This window comes from Chenopodium quinoa, unplaced genomic scaffold, assembly GCF_001683475.1.
Source record: "Chenopodium quinoa cultivar QQ74 unplaced genomic scaffold, ASM168347v1, whole genome shotgun sequence".
Lineage (NCBI taxonomy): Eukaryota > Viridiplantae > Streptophyta > Magnoliopsida > Caryophyllales > Amaranthaceae > Chenopodium > Chenopodium quinoa.
The window spans coordinates 53911-59900 of NW_018743297.1; positions in this window are offsets into that span (position 1 = coordinate 53911).

Below are 5990 nucleotides of genomic sequence, written 5' to 3' on the forward strand. Positions count from 1 at the left end.
GATGAAAATGTGTTGCCTTTGTGGCGCCAAAGGTTCCTCCACACGAGCTTGCAAAGCTCTCCTAACCACCAAGTTTGTTTTGTCCTCCATCTCAGGATAGCAATGGTCCTCCTCCTCATCCTTTTTATGCGGGGTCACCTCCTTCTCTTCTTCAGACTCAAATTCCTCCCAATTGATGCTTTGGGTGGCTATGAGTTTAACCTCTTGCATGGTTAAGGCTCTTGAATTAGGACAATCCTTTTTATAATGTCCTCTACCTCCACACTTGTAACATACAATGTCACTAAGCTTGAAGTCTTTCGTGTTCCTCTTAGGTGGCTCATTAGGCTTGCTAAAAGAAGAACCCTCCTTCGAGGTGAAGGGTGGTTTACGTACCACTGGAGTAGTGGTAGGCGTTTTCTTCCTTTTCTTTTTAGCATCAAACTTTGTCACAAGTTTGCAAGCTTCCACAAACGTGAGGTTAGTGTAACCGTCAAGTTTGTCTTGTAACTCTTGATCCAACCCAGCTACAAAATGTCCCAACTTCAGCTCTTCATTTTCAGTCACCTCACATACAATGGCAAGCCTATCAAATTCTTTGAGATAGTCTTCCACTGAATCGCCATTTTGTTGGAGAGTACTCCACTTCACATACTGATTTTGCTTGTAATTGTGAGGAATGAAACGATCTCTCATTCTTTTCTTCAGCTTTTCCCAAGTGGAAATGTGAGCCTTACCCCTAAGGGTACGCCCCCTTTGTTCTCCTTGCAACCAACTGTCACCATAGCCCTTCAGTTTGACTTTGGCTATCTTGTACTGTTGAACCGTCTCATGGATGTCCTTGTACTCAAAGTACCTTTCCAAGGATTTCTCCCACTCCAAGTACTTCTCCGGATCAAGTGTCCCATCAAAGGCAGGAACGTCCACTTTGTTTAAATGTGTTTGACTTTCATTTGATTAAATTAGCTTCGTTGAATGCATTTGACTTTCATTGGATTCAAAACGTTTTGTTTGAATGTGTTTGACTTTCATATGATTCTTAAAGCTTTGTTAGAATGTGTTTGATTCATTTGTTTCAAAAAGCTTTGCTTGAATATGTTTGAATGTGTTTGACTTTCATTTGATTCAAAAAGCATAGTTTAAATGTGTTTTAAGCTTAGTTTAAATGTGTTTTAATTTCATTTTATTCAACAAGCTTTGTTTGAATGTATTTGACTCTCTCGTTGGATTCAAAACGTTTTGTTTGAATGTGTTTGACTTTCATATGATTCTTAAAGCTTTGTTTGAATGTGTTTGATTCATTTGATTCAAAATGCTTTGTTTGAATATGTTTGAATGTGTTTGACTTTCATTTGATTCAAAAAGCTTAGTTTAAATGTGTTTTAATTTCATTTTATTCAAAAATCTTTGTTTGAATGTATTTGACTCTCATTTCATTGAAAAAGATTTGTTTTAATGTGTTAAATTAAACTTTCATTTCATTTAAAAAGCTTTGTTTGAATGTGTTTGACTTTCATTTTATTCAAAAAGCTTTGTTTAAATGTTTTTTAATTTCATTTCATTCAAAAAGCTTTGTTTGAATGTATTTGACTCTCTTTTGATTGAAAAAGCTTTATTTTAATTTGTTCTACTTTCTTTCATTTGAAAAACTTTGTTTGAATACACTTGACTTTTATTCGATTCAAAAAGCTTTGTTAGAATGTGTTTGACTTTCATTTGATTCAAAACGCTTTGTTTGAGTGCGTTTGACTTTAATTTTCTTCATTGAGCTTCGTTGAAAGCATTTGACTTTCATTTGATTCAAAAAGCTTTGTTTGATATGTTTGACTTTCATTTGATTTAAAAAGCATTGTATGAATGTGGTTGACTTTCATTTGATTCAAAATATTTGTTTGAATGTGTTTTACTTTAATTTGTTTCAATTGGCTTCATTTAGTGCATTTTACTTTCATTCAACTCAAAAAGCTTTGTTTGAATGTGTTTGACTTTCATTTGATTCAAAAAGACTTGTCTGTATGTTTTTTAGTTTCATTTAATACAATTAGCTTCGTTGAATTCGTTTGACTTTTATTCGATTAAAAAAGCTTTGTTTGAATGTGTTTGACTTTTATTTGATTCAAAAAGCATTGTTTGAATGTCTTTGAATTTTCTTTGCTTTCGAAAGCTTTGTTTAAATGTGTTTGACTTTCATTTATTCAATTAGCTTCGTTAAATGCGTTTGACTTTCATTGGATTAAAAACGTTTTGATGTGTAAACAAGAAGAGAAACCTTGTTACAACAATGATAAGTTAAAAGATTCAAAAGATTTTAAGATGCAATTATCAAGTGATCAGTTTAGTTAGGGGAACTCTCACCCTAAGCTAAGGATATAGCAAAGAGGAACTCTCACTCGTTTGCTTGGGATAGTCTAGATGAGGGAACTCTCACCAAATCATAAACTATAAGTCCTAATCTTGGGAACTCTCACCAAAACTAACACTCTTCAAATTCGGATACTCAAATTTGGAAAACAAAGTGAACTAAACTCAAGTCACTTCAAATAACAAAACACACGTTTAGGCAAATAATCTTGGATGATTTTCATTCATTCAAAGTATGCTATTTATAGCACTAATACAACCTTTTCACTTGCCTACTTTAATTAACAAAAAGAAATAACCAAAAGGAAATTAACTAAGGGAAAGAGTGGTTAATACACGTCCCACTTAACCCCATTACAAAACATAATTAAACTAATTAAAAGACCTAAAGACTAGGCTTGAAACAAGGGAAAATGACCAGCCAAAATAGTATCCAAAGAGCATCTCCAACACACGCCCAAAACAGCCATTCTTCAAGCTTTTGTAACTCCCATTTCAATGCCTTGATTCACGCCTCTTTATTCTTCATAACCCCCAAATAATGAGGTGCAATGTTCAGCCAACAAACTCCATAATTTACGCCCAACAAGTGCCACGAATCACTCCACTTCAATCAGTCCAAGTAACTTACAAACGGCTAGCATGAAACACGCCCAAACTGCCTCCAAATCAGCTTGTAACCGACGCCCATTAAACATGTATTTGGAGCTTGGAAAACCGTCACTTGCTAGATACCTTCTACAAGGTTAATTACACTAAGTGAAGTGCAACCCCTTGTAAAAACATTCGAACCAAAAACGTGCAAAGGATTAAGAAATGATTTGGACAGAAATAAGGCCTTCGCATTGCCTTGAATTTGGACCTCACCATGACCACTTGGATCATTACAATCATTAGAACTTTGACCATATTGGTCACGTTTTCTTTGAATGTGTTTGACTTTCATATGATTCTTAAAGCTTTGTTTGAATGTGTCTGATTCATTTGATTTAAAAAGCTTTGTTTGAATATGTTTGAATGTGTTTGACTTTCATTTGATTCAAAAAGCTTAGTTTAAATGTGTTTTAATTTCATTTTATTCAAAAAGCTTTGTTTGAATGTATTTAACTCTTATTTCATTGAAAAAGATTTGTTTTAATGTGTTAAATTAAACTTTCATTTCATTTAAAAAGCTTTGTTTGAATATGTTTTAATGTGTTTGACTTTCATTTTATTCAAAAAGCTTAGTTTAAATGTTTTTTAATTTCATTTCATTCAAAAAGCTTTGTTTGAATGTATTTGACTCTCTTTTGATTGAAAAAACTTTATTTTAATATGTTTAACTTTCTTTCATTTGAAAAACTTTGTTTGAATATACTTGACTTTTATTCGATTCAAAAAGCTTTGTTAGAATGTGTTTGACTTTCATTTGATTCAAAACGCTTTGTTTGAGTATGTTTGACTTTAATTTGATTCAACGAGCTTCGTTGAAAGCATTTAACTTTCATTCTATTCAAAAAGTTTTGTTTGATGTGTTTGACTTTCATTTGATTTAAAAAGCATTGTATGAATGTGGTTGTTTTTCATTTGATTCAGAATATTTGTTTGAATGTGTTTTACTTTAATTTGATTCAATTGGATACATTTAGTGCATTTGACTTTCATTCAACTCAAAAATCTTTGTTTGAATGTGTTTGACTTTAATTTGATTCAAAAAGACTTGTCTGAATGTTTTTGAGTTTCATTTAAAACAATTAGCTTCGTTGAATTCGTTTGACTTTTATTCGATGAAAAAAGTGTTTGACTTTTATTTGATTCAAAAAGCATTGTTTGAATGTCTTTTAATTTTCTTTGATTTCAAAAGCTTTGTTTAAATGTGTTTGACTTTCATTTGATTCAATTAGCTTCGTTGAATGCATTTGACTTTCATTGGATTAAAAACGTTTTGTTTGAATGTGTTTGACTTTCATATGATTCTTAAAGCTTTGTTTGAATGTGTTTGATTCATTTGATTCAAAATGCTTTGTTTGAATATGTTTGAATGTGTTTGACTTTCATTTGATTCAAAAAGCTTAGTTTAAATGTGTTTTAATTTCATTTGATTCAAAAAGCTTTGTTTGAATGTATTTGACTCTCATTTCATTGAAAAATATTTGTTTTAATGTGTTAAATTACACTTTCATTTCATTTAAAAAGCTTTGTTTGAATATGTTTGAATGTGTTTGACTTTCATTTTAATGCCTGGCACGGCCGTGCAAGCATAGGCAGGAAGGTTGCAGGCACTTTGGTCTTCTTAAAATAGTCACAACTTCTTATCTAGAGCTCCGTTTGAGGCGTGCAATATATAGTTGGAAAGCTCTTCAAGTCTACTTTCTAATGCACTTAGAATCACTCCAATATCATTTGTATACCGAAAGTTATGAGCAAAATAGTGAACAGGTGTCATATTTGTGAACTGTTCTGCCTTGCCTGCTACTTAACTTGCCTTTCAAAGCCTTGAGAACCGCAGCAAAGTCTTAGCTTGGTGGACTAGGATCGATAATAGCCTGATTATGCACCAATGGTTCGGGACTCGACATAACTTGGTCAACTATACCTGTTAACACACCAAAAACAGACCAAAACCCGTGAAGCACGTAATATGAAGGAAACGAGTGTAACAAGGCAATAAACGACCAAAACGGGCCTAAATACATCCAAAATCACCCATTTATATGCCTTAAAGCGCGCCCTAATGTGCGCTTGTCAAAACCCCCAAGCTACACTTTTGCTAGTCCTCGAGCAAAACTAAAGGATACAAACACACAGGATCAAATAAACTATTGCCATTACATATAAATCCAATTTAGCATGGAATGAAGTCAATGGATCCTACTTAGAACAACCATGCACGGAATGAAAACTCACTCAAACAAGCAACGAGACACACAATCCAAGGTATCGTTGATCAAAATGCAAACAAAACCTAAACCAAGCGTAGAGAACAAATAAGTCATGCTTCCCTCTAAACCCAACCAAACCGGCCACGTCCTCCCCTTTTGCTTCAAATCACCACCCTAATTGGCCCCTCGTGATCCCTCGAAGGAACCAGAAAAAGTGATATTTTGAGGAAATAACAAAGGTATCCCGACATCTCGATTACGCATAATCTTTCCATAGGGTTGAAAGGTATCTCCCTCCACCGTTTGAGAACCGAACACCTCTAAAGTCTAAGGGTCTTAAAGGGTTCTAATGTATTGGCAATGGGTAAGGTAGGTGAAAACAATTTAAAAAGTAGGGTTAATTCCTAAATGAAGCGCAAGAATCACAATTCTCAAAAACAATAGTTCAAAAGATGTAATTCACTTTCCACAATCTCATTGATTCACATTCTTACACATCCCAAATTATCCATATAATACACACTCAAATGACCTCTTTCAAACTTCAAAACTTTATTTATGTGTCCTTGCCTTTTTCACAATTCGGACGGCTTTTCTCTTCTTCTTTTTTTTTCTTTTTAAATTTTTTTTTCTTTTTTTTTCTCTCTTTTTTTATTGATGGCAAAATGACTTTCACATTACATATTTACAATTAGGCTCACTTTCACACTTGCTCAAACCAACTATCAAACTTTATTTCTTGATTAGTAAACAATAAGCTCAACAAACCTATCTAGGTAAACGCTTCAC